The sequence below is a fragment of the Simochromis diagramma genome, unplaced genomic scaffold, assembly GCF_900408965.1.
Source record: "Simochromis diagramma unplaced genomic scaffold, fSimDia1.1 OVJJ01000216.1, whole genome shotgun sequence".
Taxonomy (NCBI): Eukaryota; Metazoa; Chordata; class Actinopteri; order Cichliformes; family Cichlidae; genus Simochromis; species Simochromis diagramma.
The window spans coordinates 17531914-17557840 of NW_024386883.1; the positions used below are offsets into that span (position 1 = coordinate 17531914).

The following is a 25927-nucleotide window of genomic DNA, read 5'->3' on the forward strand; positions in this document are numbered from 1 at the left end:
CAGCCAGTGAGGTACGGCTAGTTCTTTTCAAAATGAGACGTGACAATCTAAAAGAAACGACAGATTTGAGTCTCAAAAGTGAATTCAAATGAAAAGTAAATTGCATCCTGTCATGAAAAGAAAAAATATCTTCTTTAAGCAAGCTTTTGAGTTTTACTGAAAAGGTGTCCCCAAAATAAGTTGGGATAAAGAGCTGCTTATTGCATGTGAGTGAACTAGTTTAATGGAGATTTTAGTCAAACATATGGAGTGGGAGATAAAGTCTGACTGGTTATCACATAAGCACAGGCCTGTGAGTCTGGAGCTGAATTAAATGCCTACAGAAAGCATGTAATCCCTGAGCACTAATACTGCCTTTCTTTCCCTCTCAGGGGAGATGCTTGATACTGATGTGACTAATATCCAAACGCTCCTCCTGCCTTCTGATTCCTTCAGACCAGGGAGTCAGGAGAGGTGTGACAGGCCTGCTCTGCTCAGTTGAATAATTACCGGTAACCTGCTTTTCCACAGAGCTTTGGAGCTATAAATGACCACGCTGTCACACACTAATGGAAAATCATGGCCGTGGCAGTGTGGCAGCGGCAGGCTCCGGTCATCAGGGACCTTGGTGGCTGTATTCAGGTCAAATCCTTTAGTTAATGTGCAGGCCTTCCTGGAGTAAAAGCTTTAGTTTGCCCAGTAATACAGTGAAGCTGTTTAAGGTTACCTCAGGATCTGCAAAAGGCAGCTTTGCAAGTGTGGTGGTGCTGCTGCTGCTCCTGCTCCAGGTCACCTGACCAGAAGAAAATCTGCTTGCCATGCTATTATGGAGATATAATAATCCAAAGAAGATTAATTCTATATTTTATTACAAATACAAGTACAGTGTGTGTGAGAACATCTTCTCAGCATCACATGTAGTGCATCTGCATTTTACAGCAAGCCAACCCTACTCGTCTACATGCCATACTACTCACAGAATGAGGTGTGAGTGCTTGGATTTGAAATGCTCTTTTTTTTTTGTGAAATAGCTGAGAGGGAGCATCGCACCACTGTTGGCATCATTTCATGTGGTTCGTATCTTGGTAATGCTAGAAATCTTCTACAGCTCTAGAGATTTTCATATGACTGTCCCGCTGATACAGAACAGTGAGTGTGAGTTCAGCTTGAATATAGCAGACATACTCACCAAGTGAGATAGAGATGAGATCCCCCAGCATCGATTTAACAGTGGAAAAGAAAAGAAAAACATGAGTCACTGATTTATCCAGTCCAAATCTTGCATCTTGTCATATGCAGGATTTATAGTTTTTACTGTACCCTGACACCTAATCCTAAAGCACCACAATATGTAAGTGTTAGCTTTTGAACACTGTTCTCTCATTTCTTGGCAATTTACAAAAAAAGACACAAAATCCATCCATCTGTTTATCCTTGTCAGGGCCGTGGGAAGAAGCTTCTTTTTTTATCTAAAATATTGTGTTTGGGTCACTTCTTACCAATTTGCATCACCGAAATCTCACAGTACAGCCTGTTCTCACATCAAGACATAGCACATTGATATTTTGTGAGGACCCCTCCAAGGCATCACGTTGTGATGCACTAGGTATCCTTTGCCTTTTTTCAACATGCAGGGTTCAACATGATACAGTTTAGTATTTCTTCAGTGTCTACAAAAAAAGACACAAAAAAAGTTGGCAAAGTTATGTAATTTTGTACATTTTGTACTCAACCTGCTTCATAAACTTTAGCAGTTTTTTCTTCTTCATCAAGTAAGAAAAAAACACTAAACCTACGATATGACCAAGCATCATGTGCAACCTAATCCCATTATTTGAGATTAGGTTTTATATGAACTGCCTGAGCAGTGGAAGCCTCTAAATAATTCTGTATGCTTGAACAAACTCTGACTGAATTTGCTTTGGAGAAAATGTGCAACATCATTTGTTGTCACACACCAGTTTTCGTAGGAGGAGTTTGAAGCCTGAAGCTGCGCCACTTGCCATAACCTTGAAACTTTCAGGAATATCCGATGTAATCTGATTTACACCAGGCCTATTCCACAGTGTACTGTAAGAACTGTAGGAGGCCTAACCTACTATGACACAAAGATTTTTAATAACTAATGTTACTTAAGACCTTGCTGTAGGGTTGTTGGGTTAGATGTTGGAAACCTCTCCCACCAGTTGAAAAGAGCCAAGCTTGTTAGCCTGCTTGGTTCACCAGTAAACTTATTTTTGGCCAAGAAAAAACATTTGGCTGGGATCGGCTGTGAATGTGCCAAGCCTAGAGAGCATTAGAATAGTCAAAATCTCCTCAGAGGAATAAGTTAAACTCAGCACAGACACACAGAATTTTATGAGCTACTGTAGAAAAATCTTTAAAAGGGATTTTTCACATTATACACTTCATCAAGATTTACAAGTGAAACAAAATAAAACAGGTTTAAAATAAGATACAAAAGTACAGCTTAGTGTGTAAAAATCAGCACTGTGTTGTAAAAGGTAAAGAAGTCATAACTGCTGACTCAGGGTTTTGAGTCCTTGGGTTCATGATTCCATTTAGTTTTTGAGAATGATTTCATAATTTAGGTTGTACTGTTCATATTTTTCATTACCTCCCCAGGTTATCTTTTGGCTTCTAGTTTGGTGCTTAGTTTTCTATTTGTTGTTGTTTCTTTCTTGTATGAAATAGTTCAGAAATCTTTATTTTTTGTTGTGTTTAAGTTCTTCAATGTTTATTTTCTAGCCTTGTTATTTAAGTTTTATCTTCATCTGTTTTTTTTATTATCTCTTGAGTCTTCAATTATTAGTTTTGTTACTGTGTCTACTTTAAGTTTGTACTGTACTCTTACAAAAAACTCCCAACAATACAACATGTCTGAATGTTAACGATGCCTCTTATGTAGATAGCTTTGACTTGTTGACTAAATCAAACCAGTGAAACATGCTGTGGAGCTCTTTTCAAAGCTTCAAGTGTCATTCGTCACATGACAGTGGTGTTTTGTTACACTTCGGGACACCTGGCACAAGCTTTGAATGTTCGGTATCATTGGCCCATCTTTAGTTGCATTTGGGTCTGCTAAAATAATCAACAATCCACACAGCACATTATAAGAGCTGAATTTGATCATCAGGAAGATTGTTTCTTAGCCTCTGGGCTCTAACTGGAAATATCTGGCAACACATCTCTGTCTAATTTAGAGGTCAGAGGCACATCTTTGATCATGTTAGATCTTTAGATCCTGTAAAATTGAAATAAAGTTTTTTATTTATGTATTAATGTTCAGATTAAATATATTCAGTGGGGTCAAACTTACTGTATCGTAAAAAAAAATGGAAATTGAATATAAAAAATGCACAAGCTAAAAAAAACAACCAAACAATAAAACAAATCACAAAACAAAACAGTCACAAAAACGTGACTGAACAGCTGCAGAGATGACTTGCTAACAGTAAAGGGCTAATAGCAAACATGTATCTACTATATTATATGAATTATGTGGTTAGAACAGATATTACCTGCAGCTCTCTTGCAGCTCTCTTCAGTCCTAGTCTAAGGAGCTTGGAAAGAAAAGCAACTGGACGTCTTTAAGTGTCTTGAAGAATGTCTCCTTTCATCCTAGAAGCTTCTTCAGCTCGAAAACCGAGTGGCTTTTGGTTTTAAAACTTTGTTATCAGCAGTATCAGCTGGTAATGACCCACGCCTTTTTCCAGACATTGATTTCATACCGTGGTGTGAAAAAAAGTGTTACACACAAAGGCTTTTAACAAGTTACCAAATTGTAACATGCAAACATGTAAAACTACACAACTAAACGACCAGTATCAGCTGGTTGGTAGAGTGACCATGTGACACCTACAATTGTATGGTCATGAATGTAATATTTTCTAATACATTTATTGACTTAAAAGGCCTTGTTTCGTAGCGGGGTTGCACTTTTCAGTTGAGGTTATGAGGACTTAATTGCGTGGTATCGCCACAAGGGGGAAGTAGCTGTGAGTACGATAGGCCTTTGCAACTCTACCGTACCTCAGACGAAGAAGAGCCATGCAGACCAAACTCTTGTCTCCTGCCTCTACTTTTCTGTATAAAACAGGTCAGTAGTTCAAGTTAGCTAACTGTGATGCACGTATAAAGGCAGGAAACAGTTTTCTGTCTTAGTTTAAAGACTGGAAGTGTTGTAAGAAAGTATGTTTTCATAGATTTTATAGATTGAGAGAAAGCAAAATTTCCTCCCAGTTGTAATGGAAGTCGCAATTCCACCTGTAGTGTAAAGAAGTAGCTGGTCTTATTACATATGTTTCATTTTGTGGCAAATGTAGACACATCTTTTATCCTGATGTTACTGGAAAGTTTACAGTTGATTAAGATGACTTCAACAAAATGCAGTTCTTACTCATGTTGTTAAATGTAAATAGTGTGGTATATACTAATTTGTAGGCAATTGCAGAATGTCTGTTTGTTGTTTTTAAATGTAATATATTGTTGAATCTGTTAAGGCAAAGAATTGACAACAGTAATGATAAGCAGGTTAATCGCAGTGTTAACATTACTGCACAGAAATATCGTCGACGCTGGACAGCAGCACAATTTAGTTACAGATTTATTGTAAATAAGGAGGCTGATATAAGAAGATGTATACTTGCGAAATAAACAAGGTAACCAAGCGGGTCTCACATGTGAACCTGATTGAATGTGTGGTTTTTTTTGTTACAAGACGAAGGTGTGTGTAAACAAACAGAAAAGAATGGTGGAAAAAACAGACGCCATAGAAGGCCTGTAACAACCACAATGATTATATTCAGGGGTGCACATAAGTGGTGTCATTCGCTATCAAAATAAAAGATAAGAAGTTGCAACGCGCGTTTGCATACATATAGAAGCACTCATATTGTCCGCCAGAGTGGGATTTTCACGGCTTATTCTGCACCACATCTCTGTGCGTTCATCATTTGTTTGAGGCCAGCTCACCTCCTGCAACCACTTTTCCGAGAATACGCGCTTCTTTTGTGGTTCGGACTCCTTCTGACATTTCTTTGGAGGTGGAGGAACACCAAAGTAATTGCTTAAAGGAGCTTGCTTGTTCGACATCTTTAAGAGTTCTAAACAAATGTCTCTCCTCCTCCAGAAAATCTTATGTACGCACCCCTGATTATATTGAGCCATCACAGTGCTGTTAGCCTCTCCCTGAGTATCATGCTGCCCTAACTAATCACAGCATGATATCCAGTACCAGTATAGCCCTAACACTCAGTGTTCTATTAGAAATTAAAATTCTTTAATGTTCTGGTTTGTTTTGGATATGGTTGTGCCTGAGGAAGATATATTGATATGGTATTAAACATTTTAATGATTAACATTTGTATATGATGGTAAGCGCACACATCCTTGTGTTTTAATATCCTTTTCCTATTTCCATTTAATGTCCTAAAACCATCCAACTTGTCGGAGAAATTTTCTCCACTTGAAATTAGCTTCTCCTAATGAAAATTTAATTTGTTATTATGAGTGCAGTTGTTGCCTGAAGCGCTGCCTGTGAGCCTAAGATTTAAAAGCCTTGAATGCACTCAACCTGAAAACAAATGGATTCCAGGCTGGAAGAAATTGGATGTATCCATTAAAGTGACGTTACCCAGGCTGAAAATGGAATTTGACCATTTGTCTCCAGTCAGTGACATCAGTTCAGTCCGGCATGGAGTACCTAATGGCTGATGGTGCATGCAGTATTGGGACAGAGTAATTCCCACTTGACAATAATCATGGGATCCTATCAAGTCAATGACTGCATTTACCACAAACGCCTTCACAAAGACTGGGCAATTTTCTGTCTAGCAGCTCCTCCTGTTATGTCCATGAAATCGATTTTTCTAAAGCTGATGCGAGTTTTGGTGACAGTTTAAACTTTACTAGGAAGAGAAGTTTATACGGTGAATGAAACTTGGGGACCAGGGAGAATGGTCTTATTAATAATGTACAATTTGTCTCCACAGCTTCACATGTTGTGATTTGAAAAATGTTTTCTCTGCTAAATAAAATGCTTTTTGTACATCATCCAACAATTTTGACCATGAAATTGTTTTGAAATCCCATATAATAAGAGTCATTTTTCTTAGATAGGTAATCGCTGTGCAATGTGAGGGAGGTTGCTCAAAGAGATTTACCCACAGAGATTTATTAAGGTTGCAGCTCTACAGAGCTATTTGACCTATTTATTGTATTTGTTTAGATTTTATGGCACATTTGATTTGTATTCTGCTTCATCGCTTTTATCAACCTCCAGTGGCAGCAGGGATTGAAGCAAATAAGCAATCAGTGTTTTCACTACACACACATGTGCATGTACACATAGTATATATGTGAGTTAATTGTATTTAATAGATATCTAGTATTCCAAAGATACCACAGTTTGACAGACATAGTGTGGTATTTGTGCACCAACAAGGTGATTCCCAAAGAGCTGTTTACTGAAAATAGGTTTCAATAGCTCTTTGGAAATCACCTCGTAAACAGTGTCATCAAAGTAAACTGCAACATATCCCGCCATGGTGTGCAGGCCACAAGAAGTGTCAGGCCTAAACTATCTAAGTGGAACATTATCTGAAAGTCACATCGATAACAAATTTTAAAAAAATTCAACTCATTGTGACCTCCCTCATGTATGAAGGAGGTCAGGAGAAAGTTAGAACAGGAAGTGTCTACATCCATCTACACAGTGGAGACTCTGTATCGTTGTATTTCAGATGTTGCTAACAGTGATGGAATTATGAACACAAAAAATGATCCACCATGATCAACCATGCAATACCATCTGGAAAGCTTCTTAGCAGCATTATCACAATGATCTCAAACACACTGCCAGCGCAGTAAAATCATGCTTTGATTGAGAAACATGCAATGGAACACATCAGTCATGGATTAGAGAACAGAGCAAAGAGCAGCCAACATCTAAATAAAGTACAAACTCTGTTTTGCTTTATATACTGTTTCCATTTGTTTTTATGTTTAAATAAATTGCTACAACTATTTCTGATTTTCCTAGCGAAATACATGTTTTTGCACAGTGTTCTCTTTTGCTGTGTGTCCTTTCTTTGTCTGTTTTCTGCCCCCTGGTGGCCATCAGTACATTGATGCAACTTTAACAATAGCTTGTTCTTATAAATCATGCATACGAGTTATGTTTTGCCTCAAAAATGTCCCTATTCCCCTCTTAAGGAGCCATATGTCTGTCGTTGTGTGATTCTGCATGTATGTCAGCCTTTTTTTTTATGTGTGTACATACTTTATCCCTCTTTGAGCTCTGTGCCAGACATCCAGAATCTTAAGTAATGGGATGATGAACAGAATGTTTCGCGTTGCAGAATGGGACACATTTAGATATTCTTTTGATGTTACAAATTGCATTTTCGACGCTCAGGCCCATCCAAATGATAAGCATTTGCTCCTGCAATTCACTTTGATACCTTCCTGGCAAGCTCGCTGGTACTGCGAGAAGGCTGGTCAGGTGCCAATGTTGAGAATTGGAGTGACACCATTTTGTTTCACTGGCTGTAAAAGGACAGAAAAATGTAAATGATCTGCAATTCATTCTTCCCTCAAACCACCTCACTGCAGGGCGAACAGGTGTTCCACTTTATTTCGGAACTGCACAGTAATATTTTTGCCTTGTCCCCCATCCCCATAACATCTCACTATATTGACTAGTTCTGTGGGACATGTGCTTCATATAGTCAGAATAAGGCTAGCTTGTCTAATGCCATACTCATCAGTGAAAGCACCAAGTAATCAAAAAGTCACAGGCTTTGCAGATTTTTTGAACTATAATGAAATGTAGAAAGAAGTTGCAGTATACTTGATGTGTGCCGTAATTAGTTATGATAAAAATAGCCCAAAACATTCAGATATGGCTCAAAAAAGGTATCCCACTCTATGAATATGTTCAATACAATACCAAACCATTCTAATCAGACAGAAGAGCAGCTGAAGTAACTGTGAAATAGAAGAGAATTAGTGAATATATAAGTCTGTCACATGAAACCAGAAGAACAAACTCAAGCTTCATTTTATCCTTATTGAATTTACTGAACAAGAGAATTGGGGAAATATTTTTCATACACATACTAAATGACAATCTGGCAACATGCACATTAGCAATTTCTTCTGTTTTAATTCTCAAGTTAGTTGTGGAAATTTCAAATTACCTCTCAGCATCACTGACGTGTCTGACTCCTACCTACCTGGCTATGAAATTGAATGTATAGTCATCTAAAAAAAGGCATTGCTAAATGCATTTTACATGATACTAGTCCCCATGAATATTTCTGACTCAAAAGAGACTGATATTTTCAGATATAACACATTCATTTCCTCTTATATTTAGAGATTCTGGAAACGCTGACAGTCACTTTGCACACGAGGAGCTTGTACTGCACATCATTTGAACAGCTGCAACAGGGTAATTATCATATGGGATAATAGTTTGAGTGCTTTCAAAATCAGTTGTTGACACTTTGCATTATAGTGTGTTTGTTGAAGTTGTTAGATTTGAATTGCTAAATCTAGAAATAATGCACAAATGCACTTTTACGATAATGGATTGTGCCTTTGGTACAGGTGAGGAGAGGCATTAGGTTTGAGCAGTTTTATTTAGTTCTAAAAAAAAACAGTCAAAAGTCAAAACCCACAAAAGAATCATGAATTTCAGTCAATTTGTAAGTAACCAAGGAAATCAGTTCATCTGGGAGTTCATTTAGGAAAAAAAATCTTATGTTTTTCATGGAAATAAATCAAAACAAGGATGAATCCCCTGCATTTCCACCAAAAGCATCAAAGTTCATGAAATCAAAGTATAAAATCAATAAAGAAAATAACGGAAGCTTGAAGGACAGTCCTGTAGTTTTGCTAGTTTCTGTTTCTGTTTCTCCCAGTTGAGCAACCTGATTCAAGGTTAATCTACATGCTGCCTTACTACTTACAAGGAGGGGAGAAATGCCAGGGGTAGGCCAAGATGCCAGTGATGTGGATGACTCAAATTCAGTCTGCTTTCTTCTCACGCTGAGTGTTAGGTCTGTAAAAAGAAATGATGGGCTGGACAAGTGGCAAAACTGAGTAACCCCACAGGTAAGATAAATGAAAAATACTCATACAAACAGGCATACTTACATGAACAACAGAACAGTTTCGTAATCACTACAAGGTATTAACCGGTATCCTGTCTAAAGTTGAAATTAAAATTGTACATTAGGAATTGATTGGCAAAGTCTACTTTCTTTTAATGTAATTTCCCCTGGTGTTTACTTGTGTTTATTTTAGGACGTCTTGCATTCCTGTTTTACACATACAAAAAAGGTTCTTATGTAGCAACCTCCAGGTGGCTAAACCTTCTTCAGCATCCCTGTTAGGGCCCCAGGTTACCCATCGTGTTGGTTGGTTTGCTGCATTTATGCTCACCATGACAGTGCAGGTAGCTGTTTCAGTATTCTTCTGAACAATAGGCGTAGACACTTAGACAATACTTCCACATCTCCTGCTATAGAAGGAGAAGAAGTCAAACCTGGAAGAAATAAACTGCAGCTTTTCTAATTTTTGCAACATCTCCTTCTACATAATCTGTGAATCTCTGAGCGTGTTGGTTAGTATATCATTAAAGTGGTGGTAAAAATCAATGATTGTACATTCAAAAATGTCTTCAACCCAGCAGCAGCAGGGACACAACATACCGTGCTACAAACCTCGAGACTGTGGCTTGTAACAGCAGATGTGAGTCACTTTGATGTCAGTTTTGTGTATGCTGCTTTTCATGAGGCACCATATGATGTATGGACAATGCTGCTGGTCCATGACATAATAAAAAACAGAACAACATAGAATTGAAATCAGGAGAAACAAGCATTGTGACTGATCCAACTCTGAGTCAGGGCTATATATTTCAGAATATAAACACAGTTTCTGTCATTTCATTGGCTTGTGATTTTCAGCAGTAAAATGCTAATCATTTTAATATGATTAGCACTTAAATCGAAGGTGAGAGCCATTATGGTTTGGTCCTGTCCATGCCAGGTGGAATTTAAGCATTATAATACCCTTTCAAATGGAAGCAACCTGTTGAGTGTAAAATTCCCAGATGGCTCAGTTTCCTTTTCACTGCTCATAAAAGCACAGTTAAAAAGTTTTCTAACATCCCAGTTTATTTACCTCACCCATTTTCCTTCCGTGCAGTCATAATGCGTGAAGAAATGATCCGTAAGAACATTTTCTATTCCGCTTATAGTGCTGTCCTGGAAAGCTGCCAGTCGCCGCATTGTTTTAAGCGAGATCCACCCTCAACAAAAATGCAAACCACAAAGTCTTCGCTGTGTTGAACAGAATCATTGTTTATGTCAGCAACATAAAGAGTTGGCCATGCTGGCGGAGGCTCTAAGCCAAGTCAGTCTGCTGCTGGTAATGAAGCCGTGTTTGTTTATAGTTTGTTTCAGATCATCTTGCTGGTCAGGTAAGACACCATGGGAGGGATGTGTGGTTGATTCAACAAACACACACACACCCACACACATAGACACACAGTAGTCATCTGGTAGTAGGCTGAAAACACATTTGTATACTCTGTATGTCAAGAACATCTGTTTATGCACAGACTCTTGCAGTTTTACATGGGCAAACTCCAATTTAAAAGTGACACGCACCCACAATATAAATAAAACAAACTGCAGCATATCAATAAAACTCCAAGAGGGCAAGAGCAGGGAAAGCCTGAATAATTTATCACAAGAAATTACCTTAAATGGTAAATGGTCTGCACTGATATAGCACCAACCCTGCTAGTGCTGCACAAGCTGCATTACCACATTGCTCACAGCCATCCCGAACTTTAGTTTTTTTTGGAAATGTCTATTGCATAGTGTGAAATTGTAAAGCCACAGTAATGTAGAAAAGAAATGTGTTTGGTAGATTGATCACAGTTAGTTTGATCTCAGCATGAACTCTTTAAAAACAAAAAAAAACATGGTTTAAAAATGACTTTGACAGATAAACAAAAGCAGAATACTAAATTAAAACAGCTGTGATGACAAAATCACTGTCACTATTAGATATTATTCAGCAAAGACAAAGTTATCATCTGCAATTACCCCAACCCGATCTTCCTGAGAATTGCACAAAGGACTTTTCCCAGAAAAATTTACTGGTATATGATTTTTGATACATGTCAGTCTGAATTTCTTTTTTTTTTTTTTTGTCCCTTGGGTTAAAACTCATAAATTAGTGTTAGTTTAATCACAGGTAGCAAAAGTACAGGCATTCTTTACAGTACAGATAATAATGATAGAAAAAATACCCTGGTAAAGATATTTGAATCTCTTAGTATATACATATAAAAAGCAATTCATTAAATAATAATAATTTATAAATTATAATATACAATAGCATTAGCACATGGATTTTTTTTTTTTTACTTTGACTTTAACCCCTGACTACCCATTTTTCTGTTTAAGGGTGGAGGCAAAGTGGGATTTGGGAGGTGGATAATCTTAAAGCTTGATTTAGACTTCTTGCGGGAAACTTACATAGTAAATGGAAACTCCTTTTATCCCTACACTGCACACCATTTAATCCGTTGTGATATGCAGCGTGTGGTTACATTTCATGGAAGTGGACATCAGGTTACCCCGAAGTTCGTATTGGGTTAAAATGGGGTTCCAGTTATGACATGCATGTAAGTTATGACGTAGATCTGACACAGAAATCACATGTCAGATCAGTTGGATTGGCTCTGTGTGGGAAAAAGTATCACAACTCAAAATCATTTCTATTGTGAGCTTTAGTAGATTTTCTTTGTGTGTAGGCTGTGATCAGCTGACCTGCTGCTCTTTGTGGATTTACACAAATGAATTCAGCAGGATGTAACCCAAGTAATCTTGGTTGACTTCCATCTGATACACTGACAGTATACCGTTTATACTGTTTACAGTGAATGAATTCAAATTCGTCTCATTTTCATGTAACTTTTAAAATAACAAAAAAGAAAATATACACCTCACTTCGTTCTATAGAATGTTTCACAATAACATCACTGACGCCTCACATTGTCATTCGATTGGATGTATAATATCCAATCACATGCACAGTAAGGCCTCAAAGTATCTTTTGCATGGAAACTTGTTGCAATCACAAATGTTCTAAATTTCTGATTGCAGCCACATGTAGGTGCAGTTATCTTTCCAAGCTCCATATTTGTGTCTATTTCTGATGTAGCTTTACCTTTATGTTTTAGACAGATAAGCTCTACCAGCAGAATCCTTTTTGCTGCTTTGATTCCTTGTTCAAAGAGCAGAGGCTTCACTGCCAAATCTAACTGTATAATCATTTGACACAAATGGTAAATTCATTGACATAAATCCCCCCCCACCACCACCACCACACACACACACACACACCCTGCATTATGTAATACTGCCACAAATGCTTTTGATATAGATTACCGAAAGTCCCTGCCAAATTTCACACTGAGAGCAGTTTCACTCTCTCTTGATGGATGTTGGGTGCAGAAATGAGACACATTAAAAGTGTCTAGAAAAACCAGTGGAATTATGCAGAACCGAATTGAGCCAAGCCAACCGTTAAGAGATAATTGGCGTAAAACGGTAAAAAGAGAAGCACATGTGAACAGAGAATGAGCCAAATTAAAAGACCACTTCACTCAGATGTGTCCATGACATGTGCGTTTGTTGTCATCTGGGAGCAGGACCCGGGTTTCACTACAGTGCATTCAGCAACAAGTTGAGATTTTGATAAAGAGAGTTCTAAGATGGAATGAAGCAATTCATTTACTTAAACTCCACTAAAGACACAAAATCTGTTTCCTCTTGAGCGGCTTATTAATACGTGCCTAAGAGTGCAAGAGAGAAAAAGCCAATCTGCCCTCCTGTACAAGCCTGATGTCACTACGGTTTGGTAGGCTGGAAGTGACATCTCATTGACCCATCAATGTGTGTGTTGGGTTATCATTGTGAACATATTCTAGCAGAAAGTATTTCCATGTGGGAAGTGAAATTTAAACCACAATAAACAAATAAAACAGCAAAAATAGTAAACTAAAACTTGTTGGCTAATGCCGGGTTAATGTTGTAAATGTTGTTTTAAACCAAACCATGATAGTTTCCTAAACCTTACCAAATAGTATAATGAACCTAATCAAAGAGCATATGGAAATGACACCCTATAATGAACCACATCTAAGTGATGAGTGAAAACAATACAAAACAAAGCTTCCATGCAGGAGACATAACTGTAGGAGACATGCAGGAGACACTAGTCTTATGATTTACAGTACTGCCATCCCTCATACCTCCTTATGCAGGCTTTGTCACTGCGGTGTTAAGCGCGTCAGCTTTGAGCCCTTAAGGCATTTTCTGCAATGACCCTCACAGCGCCACAAAATGCAATTCAAAATGGATTGAAGTGTAGATGAAGTAGTGAGCACAAAAATAATTCAGCATTATTGCGATCATCTGCATTAAATGCTTTATTTAAATCTACAAACAAAGCAGCGGAGCACTAGAATTATTTCTTTTAACAATCAGTTTCCAAGAATTTAAGTTTTAAGATAAAAAAAAATCCTTTCTGCAGTATTTTAAGTATGTTATAACCTTTACGAATATTTGTTTAAAATTCATGTGGATTTTTTTTCTTTTGATTAAATATGATTAGGGCTCTGCAAAAGTTTTTGATTTTTAAAGTCCATTCATATGGAAACCGAATAAACATCTCAAAAATCCTCAATTTTGAATCCAGTCTTACACTTGATCCTTGTCAAGATATATTCAATTAAATCTGAAAAGTGTTCACTTATGAATGGAGCATTCAACTGTAAAACCCTTAGGTTAAGTTAATCAGCCCAGTGGATTTGTTTGTGTCGGTGATGGAAAATTTAAATTATGCAAAAATGCCTTTAAGAAAATATTATTTTATCATCATTATAGCTTAAAGACATTAATAATGTGAGTCTGTCAGTGCCTTTATTTGCAATTATTTGCTCAGGAAGAGAGCAGGCATGACTCACTCGCAAATTTGTCTTTGTCTACAAACAATCCACTACAGTAGTAACGAAGGGCATAGCTTAATTTTTGGTAAATTGTAAATCGGTAGGTTCTTATGTAAGCACACCCGCTTCCCAGATAGATAGATATAGATAGATAGAGATATATGTGTAGATATATAGAGATCTATGTATATATAGAGATCTATGTATATATAGAGATCTATCTATATCTCTATCTATCTATATATATAGACACACACACACACACACACACACACACACACAACCAACACACACACACACACACACACACACACACACACACACACACACACACACACACACAGGCAGCATTGGACCCGCAATATAGTCTCATTTTACTATAAATTAAGATCTACAAAGCCTACATTGTAAGGTTGGGGTGCCCGTACTGGCAAAAGTTGCAGGTTTGTTAGTCCATAAACATCCTGTTGGTGCCTTTTATGTGTTTTGCACTTTGCCTTTTACACCTTTTTTTTTGTTTTCCAATTCACTCTTTGCAATCAGTTTCACAAGCTGCAAATAAAAGAAGTTAATAAAATAAAAATACTTGTGTAGTTTAAAAGACAGGGGCTTAGGTGAAAATACAGCCCTTGACGACAGTAACCCTGTATGCTGAACCTGACGAGTGGGGACTGATACACCCTCTCACTGAGGCCATAGCTGATTGCATTAATCCCCTCCCTGGGAACGGGCTGCATGTTTATAATAAGCTCTAAGCAAGCAACACTCTTTGGAGCTGGAAAAAACACGGCAATGTGGATGTGCTGACTTCATAACATCTCTAAGTAGGTTGTGAATTTTTTTAATACCTCATCCATCTGGATGCTGGAGTTAGGGGCATGACCTCTATGATTGATAGGTACTCCTTCACAGGCAGCTCTGGCCGACAGCTCTCTGCTTCAGCTTTTGTAATAAGAGTCACTGAACTGGACCTCACTGCCATGTTTCTAATGTTGGTGCCTCTGGAGCATTTTTATGGATTTAGGTGAAAAATACTATGGCATATTGTGAGATTCAGTTTTAACCCTTTCGTCCACATAAGGTAACTCGCGGCTTCAAAAAAGAACGTGTTAGTTGGAAAAATAGAAAAACACGAAGGCTTCAAAATATAGGACCAAACTATATGAATGACATGGTTACGCCCATAATTAACACAATCATTCTGACCCTGTAAGTTTGGATTCATTGTTCTGTATGCTGACAAAAATGCACATTTTTAGATTTTGTTTTCTTGTATAAAACAACCATTTAAAAAAAGAAAACAGAAATCGTGTACATTTTTAAAAAAAAAAGCCTCCATGTAAACAAAGGGAGTGCCTTGTCGTTGATGTTGTTTAGACACGCCAGGGCGCTGTACTGTAGCTGCCAAAGCAAATTACAGGTCTGGTGTTATGCAGGATTAAATGCACTGTCACTAAATGCAGGTGGACTCTTGCTGCAGCCTTGATCAGGAATTTCCACTGCCAGACTGAGCTTTCCAGGTGAGCAGCTGCAGACAGAGCGATGGACTCCAGATGGCGGACGCTGTTGGTGTCCTTCCTCAGGGTCATTCCACACGACCTCTGCTCCATCACTGTTTTTCTGCCTCATTAGAAACCTCTCTTCTGTTTTTCCTTCATCATCTCACCTCACAGGCTGCTCGACAGATGGCAGCCAAGGCGACAACTACGGTAGATTTACACGCATGGGGAGAGCCAGTGTTGACAGACAGTGTGTTTCTGTATTGATTTTACTTATTTCATTAGGTAATTGGCCCATATCATGATGTGACACCGCTTTTCATCAAAGTTGTGAGACTTATATCTGTGTGAGTAATGAGTGACTCTGCCTGTGTGTGACTGTGTTCAGATTTATGCAATTGTGATAGCTGGGGGAAGAAAGAAAAACAGTAGTTATGTAATTTATTTTATAATGAATGGAGCTGAACTCTAGAGTAGCATTTTGAAACAATCCTTATTTATCTTATAGAAGGTCTTGGTGCAACCCATCGCTTAATCGTCTGTCTGAAACAAGCAATTTTGGTTCAGTTCTCCATCTTTTAAGCCACCTTTCATCTAATTGGCTGTCCTTTGTAAAGAAAAGATTTGAACCAGAGCTGTGTACCCAAGATAACTATATCAGAAATATCCTAACATGTGGAAATCAAAGAGTGGGTGAAATTGTGTGAGCAATCTGTTCAATAGGAGCTTCAAATGCTGTAACTTTATATAAAGACATATGGCTCTATGCAGAGATGCTACTAATTTAATCCACTTGATTAACTGATCATCAGCGGGTGTGACCTCTGCGACAGTGAGTAAGTAAACTGTATTTAAATACAGGGTGGGCCATTTATATGGATACACCGTAATAACATGGGAATGGTTGGTGATATTAAAGTCCTGTTTGTGGCACTTTAGTATATGTGAGGGGGCAAACTCCTCAAGATGGGTGGTGACCATGGTGGCCATTTAGAAGTCGGCCATCTTGGATACAACTTTTGTTTTTTCAATAGGAAGAGGGTCATGTGACACATCAAACTTATTGGTAATGTCACAAGAAAAACAATGGTGTGCTTGGTTTCAACGTAACTTTATTCTTTCATGAGTTATTTACAAGTTTCTGACCACTTATAAAATGTGTTCAATGTGCTGCCCATTGTGTTGGATTGTCAATGCAACCCTCTTCTCCCACTCTTCACACACTGATAGCAACACCGCAGGAGAAATGCCAGCACAGGCATCCAGTATCCGTAGTTTCAGGTGCTGCACATCTCGTATCTTCACACCACAGACAATTGCCTTCAGATGACCCCAAAGATAAAAGTCTAAGGGGGTCAGATCGGGAGACCTTGAGGGCCATTCAACTGGCCCACGACGACCAATCCACTTTCCAGGAAACTGTTCATCTAGGAATGCTCGGACCTGGCACCCATAATGTGGTGGTGCACCATCTTGCTGGAAAAACTCAGGGAACATGCCAGCTTCAAAGAGGGAAACACATCATCATGTAGCAATTTCAAATATCCAGTGGCCTTAAGGTTTCCATTGATGAAGAATGGACCCACTATCGTTGTACCCCATATACCACACCAAACCATCACTTTTGTTGTTCCAACAGTCTTGGAGGCATCCATCCAATGTGGGTTAGTGTCAGGCCAATAGCGGTGGTTTTGTTTGTTAACTTCACCATTCACATAAAAGTTTGACTCATCACTGAACAAAATCTTCTGCGTGAACTGAGGGTCCTGTTCCAGTTGTTGTTTTGCTCATTCTGCAAATTCTGTGCGCCGATCTGGGTCGTCCTCGTTGAGATGCTGCAGTAGCTGGAGTTTGTAAGGGTGCCATTTGTGAGTAGCTAATATCCGCCGAAGGGATGTTCGACTAATGCCACTCTCCAGTGACATGCAGCGAGTGCTACGGTGTGGGCTCTTGCTGAATGAAGCTAGGACAGCCACTGATGTGTCTTCATTAGTGACAGTTTTCTTGCATCCACATTTTGGCAAATCCAACACTGAACCAGTTTCACGAAATTTAGCAAGCAGTTTGCTAACTGTAGCATGGGAGATGGGTGGTCTCGTAGGGTGTCTTGCATTGAAATCTGCTGCAATTACCTGGTTACTGCGTTCACCAGATATCAACACAATTTCGATCCACTCCTCACGTGCTAAACTCTTCGACATGTCAATGGTTGTGAACAAAGAGAAACTTGTAAATAACTCATGAAAAAATAAATTTACATTGAAACCAAGCACACCATTGTTTTTCTTGTGACATTACCAATAAGTTTGATGTGTCACATGGCCCTCTTCTAATGTGCCACAAACAGGACTTTAATATCACCAACCATTCCCATGTTATTACGGTGTATCCATATAAATGGCCCACCCTGTACTCAACCAGACCATGACAAAAAAGACTGATAGAGTCACACAGAAAATGATTGCTTCTAGGTACTGCTGCTTTAGCTGGTTCTGTAAGCTATTGAATCATGGTGGGTACTTTAGTAGCGAATGAACAGAATCAGTGTTTTGATCAGTTGCCTTATAAGCTTTGTTTGCATTATGAAACTCACAAATTCTCACAAATATCTAAATGCTGAAGGGTGGAACAATTCTTCCAAAGAGAGCTTGTTTTTATGGACGTGTCTCCACCACTCTTCTTTTAATAAAATACAAACAGACAGTGCTTACATAAAAAATATTTAGGCCATACTTACATCTGACACAAATTCAGATATAGCCTACACACTAAAACTATACTGAAAGCTGTCTGTTATCTAACATTGCTGGTACAACGTTAATGTGACTATCAGAACATCTTTTTACTATTTATTTTTGGAACAATTAGGTGGGACACATACTCTCTGGATGATGCAAAGCTGCACCCACGAGTGAGCCTATCATGAGTCACACAGTCTGTGTGGCTGCTTTAACCTGTTAACACAGGAGCTGAAATAAAAAAGCTACAGGTTCTGGAAAGTTTCATGCACAAGTATGTTAAATGGTTCCTGAGCTCAGCCATCCTAACAAGATGTTTTAAAATTGAAAGCTGGAGTGGTGATGGTAGTGATGCTTGCAAATTGGCCTATTACTGCTTTAAATCTGGCTTTAAAGATAATATCCTGCAGTGGTTTAGAATCTAATATTGCTGCAACGATGTAGCAATTCACTCCAAGGTGCATGAGAGCACAGTGACATCACAGCTGGGTGGTGTTACAGGTACAAAAAGTACCTGTGGTTAGAAACAACAGCACTTCTGACCGCGTTAAACCAGAACAGGAATTAGAAGTGGTGAAAAAAGGCTCATAAATTTAAAGCGGAAAGGATTATGAAAGAATAGTTTTCAATCTGATATTAAATTATGAGTCAATGACAAATTTAAGACACAACATGTTGCACTGGTTACTAGCGCTCCACCATTAAAGAAGTGTCAGTATACCCCTAAAACTGCTATGCTTCCATCTTCCATCAAAAGGTGTAGTGAGATTTGGTTAGGTTCTAATTACAGTGTGTGGTGTAGTAAGGCTTCTATGATCTAAAACATAATGTAGGGAATAAAAATCACTGAAGGGTCAAAGATGTTTCTTTTATAAATGCAAATTTCTCTCTCTTTTTTTTTTTTTAATAACACCCTTCATGTTGTTCGCAATTGTTTTCTTGCTGTCTTAGTGATGAAATTTGCAGAATCCCATTCGTATTTGTGAAGTCTTATTTTATTTACTTTTTTACTTGCCACTAGCTGCCGTCAGTTGATCCATTTTTGTGTTTGTGCTGAGTGCAGAAATGAGATGAGCAACTTTTTTTAAAAAAAGTCACATTTTGGTATCTGTTTTATTCTTTGTCTTTTGGTGATGATGGGTGAATTATCAATCTCTCCACTCAGTGTTCATTTTGTGTGATGTATTGGAAAGAAAGCTGGTATAATTTACAACCCTTGTCCCACAGTGTAGGTGAACCTCGGATTGGTTAATTGGAAAATGAACAGGGGGAAATGAAACAGGGTGAAAATCAAAGGATCTGTCTGTGCCTGTCAGCACCCAGACTGAATTATTACCCCGAAGGTACAGATTTAAACCTGCACTGCACAGCTGGGGACTAAAAATTAAACCTATTCATCCATCTGTCTGAATACAATTGGCATTTCATAAATATAACCAATGGCGTGGTTCATAAAAAACAAGTTTATTAAAAAGGACTGTTCTGTGTCATTAAATTTCAAACGACTGGACTTGAGTATTTCTCTCAGAAAAACAATTCTCATACCACGAGTTTGAACAGACAACTATTTCATCAGTGTGTGTACGTGTATGTCGTTTTAATTCCCCATCCAGAATTAGTAATGAACAACCCTTTGATAGAACAGCAGTATTTTATGAGAGCAGGTTGCTATTTCTCAAAGTTGCTGGCATGCAGTCAATATGTACAAAGTCTGCTTTGGTGAAGTGGAACACTATTTCACATTAGCAAGACTTGTTTCACGCCCAATCATGAAATAAAATATAATGATGCCTTTTAAAGGAGCTATTTGTTATTATAATTTCCTAAATCTTAAAGTGGATCGCTGAATTTTTTTTTTCTTACCTGTCCCAGTTCTAGTGCAGCTGTAGCTCAGATTATGATCCATTACAGCTGTACTATAATGGCCACAGCCAGCAATACTGAGGTATGCACTGCTGTTAGCGGGTGTTAGCCAGCGCTGGTGAAACTTTCTTTGAAGTGAATCTAACATGTCAGACACTTAACAAATAAACTCTCATACAAGGTGAAAATCTAATCAAACTGTTTATCAGAGGGAAAGTGAAATTTTTAGGATACGTGAGTCAAATTTTAGCTGGAATACTGTTAGCTTATAACCAGCTTTTGTTTAGCTGGCCTTAGCCCATGAGTTCTCACCTCCTCCTCGGCCACTGTATTTAAGATGCTTTACTCTTCACAAAAGGTTATTGATTGCAGTTATAAAAAAAATAACATTATTTTTTTTTTTTGTTGAATTTTAACCAGGTTACAACCTAAAAAGCGCTCGGTCAGTTTCTTACAGTTTTAGTAAAACCTGATCAATCACTCTGACGATGATAGTCTGACATGGCCTAAGAGAAAATGGTGCAAATTTAACAATAGGTGGGTTTTTTCCCTTTTTTTCACACAATATAAACAAAATGCTGCTGTTGTAAATTAAAGAAACACATTAGCACGGCTCCTTGGGCAGAAATCTGTAATGTTTACAAATACAGAAAGCTACAGGAAAATAATACCACACTTTAGCAGGACATAGGTGGTGACTTTGTCAACTTATTCAGACCTTTGGCTCTGAATAAATTAACAAACTCTCATGATGTGATACATTCTTAAGGACAAACTACACTCATATTTATGCCCTCTTCCTTTCCAATTTTCACATTATGCAAAGCCATCCAGTGAGCCAGATTGGTTCTGGCCCCCCAAGCCCAGATATTTCCCCATTTTTAAGTCAAGCCAAAGATTGAAATGAATGATTTGTGCTTGCAATTGTAAGCTTCATTTATGCTCACAGGTCTGTGTTTGAATCCCCCTTTAACCTTTTAAATTTAACTTTTTGGGTTAATTACAAATTGCAAAATACACAGAAAAAAGGAGTTTATTTTTTAAAGAAGGTTTACATATTTTACTGTGTTTTTTTTTTTTGTTATGTTCTTTTTAAAACAGAAAATGGTATATAATCTATCTAGTGAGTGGAAAATTGGCACAGCTGTGACCTGAAGCTGGAAAGACCGCCAGATTTAAGGTGCATGTGAGACCAGCTTATCAGCTCATGGATAGATAGCACTTGTCTTGGGGGGATTAGGGTGAAACCTTATGGCCCTACAGAACAGTATGCCAGGACTTGTAATAAAACACATCAGATTCAATCACCCCACAGCTGGAGGACACATTGTTTCGTCTTGACTACCTTCCATCGAGTTATTGATTCCCCAGCAGCACCTTGTGATACTTATTAACCCTGTGGATTGTCTCTTGCAGAAAAGGGGAAAATGCTGGAATTATCAAAGAAGAGGACCAGAGGTATGAAGAGAGGGGAAGCAAAGAGACGCAGTGAAGCATAAAACCTGTGTCACAATTGGATTTCTGGAAAAAATGTCAAATTATCTCAGAGCGTGGCATACAAATATGACAAATTTAAAGTTACTCATGTCTGACAAATTATGTTCAGTTACAATGACTGTACTTCTGTATCATCATTTGACGAAACATCAAATTCTGCTTTCCAGATAAATTCTAAAAACCAAAGGAACCAGAAAATTACATCTTCAAACATGGCCAGAATATCATGCCCGGTTTATTGTGGGGAGGATGTGTGTGTGTGTGTGCACACGTGCACTTATGGGGCGAGGGGGTTTAGCGTGACCACCAAAGCTAAAAATGAGTCCACTGATGTTTCTTTGAGGCCCTTTGGATAAAGCCTTCAGCCCAGTTGCTTACATTAATTTGCATGTTCTGTCACAGTAGAGCCAGATGGCGAAGGGAGACCAGTTTGAACTTTCAATGAGAAAATCACAAATTCTGTGGCCTTGCTCCCGCATATAGTGTGTCCTTGAACATCTGCGAGTGCAACCCAACTGCTAACTACCAAGTCACAGCTTGTGAGTGAAATGTGACACTGAACTCAGTATGTCTCCATCTTACATCTGTAACTTCTTTGAAGACGACACACTAGGGGCAAAAAACAAGTTTGTTTATTTTCATATGATGGAAAATTTTAAGATTTGGGGTTAGCCACATTGATAATCGTTATCTACTGGGCATTTATTGAAATTAATCTCTGTGTGTATAAGGTATCAATTAGAAAATGTTATGATGCAAACTATTATATGACAACAAAAAACACAAATTAAAAAGAAAAACGTGATTTCCATAGCCATTTACTCAAACAAGTTTGCCTTCAGACACTGGATCAGAAATCTTTACATCAGTAACTATTTTTTTTTTTCTATCTCTGTAGTTTAAAGGTTTATGAATGAACGTTTTGCCCCCAAAACACAGTGAAAATCATTTATGAAGAAAACCTAATAAAGCAAGGGTTTAAAAGCTTTTCTTTATCTGAGGGGGCGATTGTGGCTCAAGAGTTGGCAGTTCGAGCCCCGGCTCCGACAGTCTTGGTTGTTGTGTCCTTCACCCGTTGCCTACTGGTGGTGCCAGTGGCACACTGCCTCTGTCAGTGCGCCCCAGGGCAGCTGTGGCTACAATGTAGCTTGCCATCACCAGTGTGTGAATGTGTTGACTGAACGTGTAAAGCGCTTTGGGGTCCTTAGGGACTAAGTAAAGCGCTATACAAATACAGGCCATTTACCATTTATCTCATATGCAGACTTCTTGTTTTTATGTATCTGCCTGATTTCCACATTCAAACATGAAATTACATAAAATCTATAATTATGTGCATAATCATGCTGATATCTATTACACTGATATCCCTTAAAGTAATTTATATACAGCAGTTGTGTTTTTATAAGCAAACACCTGTATGTGCATGGGTAGTCTTTATCTTTAAACCTTGGGGTCTCTACAAGAGGTCTGCGAGCTTGAGAATCCTGTGTAGTATCCATCTGCATGTTGTTCCCGGGATCTGCAGGACCTACTCGCCCGGTTTTGGGTTACTGCTCATGGCGACCACTGCTGTGATAGCAATGTCTTCCTGATGTTTCTATGACTTGGTATAGCTACATCTATCACTACGGCCGTCTTCCTCTGGTTGTCCACCACTATGCCCGGTTGGTTAGCCAGCACTGGTTTATCTGTCTGTATCTGGAGGTCCAGGTTTGTCCAGCCACCGTTAGGATTTCTCAATGTCAGCGACTTCTTCAGTCGGCTGCTGGTACAAACCCGGCAGGGAATTTCAGCATTAAGTACAGAATTTAATTTCATTTGCCTACCTAAAGTAGTGCTCTTGTGTAAGTAATACAATAAAATTAAATTAAATCATGAAAATATTTGACAATTTGGACAGCTTTTGAGATTTACAGGTCAGGGCTATCTCCTACCAAATCAAATACTGTGCAGCCCCACGCATGCAGCGATCCGCACTAACTCGCTAACAGAGATTTGAGTTCAGATCAGAGTTAATGTGGTTATGGCGTTAACGTCATTTTAATGAGATTAACACTGACAGCACTAGTATATATGTATGTCAGCTGATTAATATTGTGCAAAAATGGCATTTATGTACAATATGGAGTGCATAAAGTTTCAAACTTTCGATAATTGACAGTGAAGTGTCTGTGAAGTGTTAGTGTTAGTGGTCAGTGTTCAGCAGACTGAGGGAAAAAGCTGTCCCTCAGTCTGCTGGTTCGGGACCAGATACTGCAGTATCTCTGCCTGACGGAAGTAGTTTTAACCAGTACCAGTATGGTCTCCCCTTAAATCTCTTGAGTCACATGCTCATGAGCTTTATTTAGAGGCTTGATGTCTGAGGTAAGGAAGCCTGACTAACTTCATATAATATCTCTTTTAAAACAGAAAATGCAGCTAAAAAGCAGCTTCTTCTCTGCATTGATTAGAACCACTGCAGATGTTTCATGAATATCATGTCGAAATCTCATCCCGCTTGTTGCAGACCCTGAAGCGAGAAGATACCACGTGGTCTGGCTTGGGAAAGTTCTGCATTTCTCCAGGAGAAACTTGAAAACAATGTACTTTTAACTAAGAATTATAAATGTGTGAGCAGAGTAGACAAAATCTTGGATGTGCAAAATTAGAATTCATTCAACATTGTCATTTGCATCTCCAGAAATATAGCAAATCAAAACTAGAAAGGTAGCAGTCCATTTTACATTTTAACATTCAATTCCAGAGCTGTTTAAACAGCTTCCAGTCTTAGAGGGCTTTCCAAAACCTTTTGATACCACACTGAAAGGATTTGCTCCCATTAAGTCACAAGAGCAATAGTGTTAGACTACTGATGTAGGAAGAGTAAGGCCCGTCTAACAGTCAGTTCTTCCCAAAGGTGTTCATCACACGGCTTTGCACATGGGAACTTTGTAGCATTGACATGTTCGAGCATATTCATATCATAAATACTTGTGATTTTCCAGCTGTCCAGTATTTCACATTCAGAGGCTCAGAACAGCACTCCGCTGAGAAGAAGAAAAAAACCAATCATCATTTCAAAATGTAAAATCAAACTCTGTCTGAGAAAATGTGCTTTCTGAGTCCATTTGACTGTACGGCACACATGCTGTACATCAGACACTCGAGACTAAAAGCCTTGTTACGCTTGTGTGTGAGCACTGATTCATGCCTGCAGACTGTGAATGCATTCCCACTGATGAGAGCACACTCCAAAGGGATTCTTCAAAGGCCTGCCTGAGCCTAAAGAGCCTCCTCTTGTAATTCACCTGCACAAACTGAGTTCTGTTCCTCTGAGTGCTCTGCTTTTCGAACGAGACATGTTTGCCTCAGTGCATAGCCAGTGGTAATCAGCGATGTGAAAAGGTGCATAGAAAGCCAAAGAAAACTGTGATTTCCTGCCAGAAATGAAAGGAAATTTTATATCACAAATGTCTTTAGGAAATACAACGTGGGGGATAAATTTTACCAGCCATGAAAGTAAATGCTAACGTTTTTACCTTGTGCCTCTGTCTGTTTCTGTACATGTGAGTCATCGGGGGAAAATCCAACGGTTCTAGCAGGAACAATCGGCTTTAAAAAAAGCAGAGACGTGTAGTTTGAAGATGGGTGTAGTCAGACCAAACGGAAACCTCATGCGCTGAAAGTGCCAAAACTGCAGTTCCCCCATTCCCCACATAAAGATGAATACTGTTTAGTACATCTTGATGCATGCTCAATCATCCAGGTAAGTAAATCATCAGCTGGTTATCCCAGTTGGAATTTTGTCAAAGCTGTGAAGGCACTTGAAGAAACCTCCAGCCGTTCCAGGAGAGAAGGACAACTGCTGCCTAAGCGAAAACCCATAGTGATCCCATATGTGTCAGGAGTATCGGAATTTTTTCTAAACCACCGAGTCTCTGTGGCCTTTAAACCCCAAAACACGCTGCGACAAAAACTGGTCCACCCTAAGGATCAGGTCCCCCGACACAAACAGACTAATATAGCGTACGCTGTAAAGTGCCAGGAGGATTGCCAGAATTTAAACATCGGGGAAACCAAACAACCTCTGGCAAAGCGGATGGCACAACACAGAAGAGCTACCTCGTCAGGCCAGGACTCTGCAGTCTATTTACATCTAAAGGCCAGTGGACACTCTTTCAATGATGAGGATGTACACATCTTGGACAGGGAAGAGCGCTGGTTTGAGGGCAGAGTCAAGGAGGCCATTTACGTGAAAAGGAAAAGACCATCTCTGAATCGAGAAGGGGGTCTTAGGGTACATCTTTCACCATCTTATAATGATGTGATTG

General features: G+C 38.7%; 1 long non-coding RNA gene across 1 annotated transcript; it reads left to right on the forward strand.

The window, feature by feature from the left end:
* Positions 1-25927, forward strand: LOC120733998. The gene is made up of 4 exons (XR_005695943.1): positions 1-11; positions 11476-11480; positions 21566-21575; positions 25368-25927. It is a non-coding gene; the product is annotated as an uncharacterized LOC120733998 (long non-coding RNA).